Below are 2543 nucleotides of genomic sequence, written 5' to 3'. Positions count from 1 at the left end.
GGCTAGGCTCCGCCCCGCACCGCCCCCAAGGCTCGCGCGCTCTCTCCCACCCAGTAACCGCGAGACAAGTCAGGGTCCCCGCCCGCCCCATTTGCTGCCCTACCCGGCTTCGTGACTGCGCGGAGCATGCGCAGTTATGGCACCGGCGTCAGCCGGTGTCACTCACGGGCTCAGGCTTGTAACGCGCATCTCAAACTATCCGGAAGTGCGGTCCTAGACACTTGAATCCCTTTGTCCCGGCAGCCGGAAGTGGCCAGGAGTAATTAGTTGGCGTTTCACGGCAGATGTTGATTCCAATCTGCACCAGTTAGACAACTTGTCTTGAATCTGGAGAAGCTAGACAGTGCTTTGTCTGGAGATGTTGGAAAACATAAAGGCTAAGCCGAACCCACCGAATTTCAGGAAATTAAGACTCAGCTGGCAGCTATTACTTGTGAAGGTCACAGGGTGGCAGAAATGGGTTTAGAGGGACTTCCCTGGAGGTCCAGTGGTTGAGACTCCGCGCTTCCACTGCAGGGGGCATGATTGGATCCCTTATCCGGAACTAAGATCCCACATGCCCTACAGCAGGGCCAAAAAAAAAAAAAAAAAGGAAATAGGTTTTGAATCCTGTTCCCAAGCAAATGCTTTCCCACATCATTGACCTGTCACCCGTCACTTGTAAATCCAGGATGGCACATTTATCTTTTCCTTTTCCTGACCCTAAAGGTACGTTTTTTTTTTTTTATGGTTACATTTTCCACTCTTACTTCCCAGAGCGGTATTCATTTACTGGTGAGTGTATTGAAATGTCCTCTTGAAAGCAACTTGGCAATGTGTGTAAAAATACTGATTCTTCCTATCCTGTAATTCAATTGCTAAGAAACTATTCTGTGGGAATAAACGTACAGAGGGAGTTATTCCTGATGGGATTATATTTTAGTATGATAGTAAATGCAGAAGCAGTCTGAAAACCAATAGGAGATCCACTCAGTGGAACTGTTACTTTGTACACATCCTCTGCCTCCTTATACTAAGACTGTCAATGCCCTCTTGTTAGGAGGTAGTGAAAACAGGAGGGAAGGGGGCAGGGCACAACCTTTGAAAGAATGACATAGCCTGAGAAAAGGACATAAACTGATCAGACTCAAATGGGTCCACGATGTCAGACAAGTCACCTTTGACTAGCCCTTGAGCCTCAATCAACACCCAGAGGTACTATGACAGTTCCAAGGTAAACCATCAAAGATCAAAAGGTGGGCAGTGGCCCAATCCCTGGAGACCCCCACCCGTTTCCCAAAAGAGTTGGAATAATACTCCCACTCATTAGCCTGTGAAATTACCCAACCCATAAAAGCTAACCACACACTCTGAGGCTGCTGCACTCACCCTCTGAGATGGCCCACGCTCTTCTGTGGAGTGTGTTTCTTTCTGAAGAATCCACCTCTTACCTCGCTTTGTCTGTCACTGAATTCTTTCTACGATGAGACATCAGAAACCTGAGCTTTGTTAGGTGTTGAAACCAGATCTGTGATCTCAGTTGGAAGACTGTGGATCTTGGCTGGTTTAGAGTCCCAAAGGGCTTCCCTGGTGGTTCAGACAGTAAAAAATCCGGCTGCAATTCAGGAGACCTAGGTTCGGTCCCTGGGTTGGGAAGATCCCCTGGAGGACGGCATGGCAACCCACTCCAGTATTCTTGTCTGGAGAATCCCCATGGACAGAAAAGCCTAGCTAGTTGAAAAGAGTCAGATGTGACTGAGCAACTAAGCACGGAGTCTCAAAATGGGTTTTGGCTGTTCAAGTCCCAGCCACATGGGTTCAAGTCCCAAGTAGGGTTTTGGCTGGGTTTGAGTCCCATTCTGAGGTAAATTATTTCAGCAGCTTCCCATTCAATTAATTCATGGTCATTATTAAAAGCAATATTTATTTAGATTATTTGTTTACTCTCTGCCTCTACCTCTAGAATGTAAGCTCCATTAAGAGGCCTTGCCTTCTTGTCCATTTGTATGCCCCAGCCCCTGGCAGTGCCAACACCTAAGTGGGCATTCAATAAATATATTAAATAGATTTTCTTTTTGGCAGCACCAGGTAAATAATTTCCTAATATATAATAATAATAATAGTTCCCTATTCTATTATTATTTTATAGTTCTGGGATCTTAGTTCCCTGACCAAGGATTGAACCTTGGGCACTCAGCGTGAAAGCATAGAGTTGTAACCACTGGACAACCTTGGAATTCTGTATGTTTTTCAACCATAGAAAATTACAAAGAGACTAATAATGTGGATAATGCTTCTTTAGAAACAAATGCCAAGAGGTAAGTATAAAAAGCAAAACAAATATCAAGAAGAAATACATAAGAAATTTATATCTTTAGTATAGAGGTCTTCTTGAGCAAGATGCAAAACCATTTTTAAACACTTTATATATTTTACTAAAAAAACAAAAATTTTTTTTTAGCCACAACTTGTGGGATCTCAGACCCCTGACCAGGGATTGAACCTAGGCCATGGCAATGAAAGCCCAGAATCCTGACCACTAGCCACCAGTTCACTTCAGCCTC

The sequence above is a fragment of the Bos taurus genome, chromosome 15, assembly GCF_002263795.3.
Source record: "Bos taurus isolate L1 Dominette 01449 registration number 42190680 breed Hereford chromosome 15, ARS-UCD2.0, whole genome shotgun sequence".
NCBI classification, from domain to species: Eukaryota; Metazoa; Chordata; class Mammalia; order Artiodactyla; family Bovidae; genus Bos; species Bos taurus.
Note: the sequence above shows the minus strand (reverse complement) of the source record.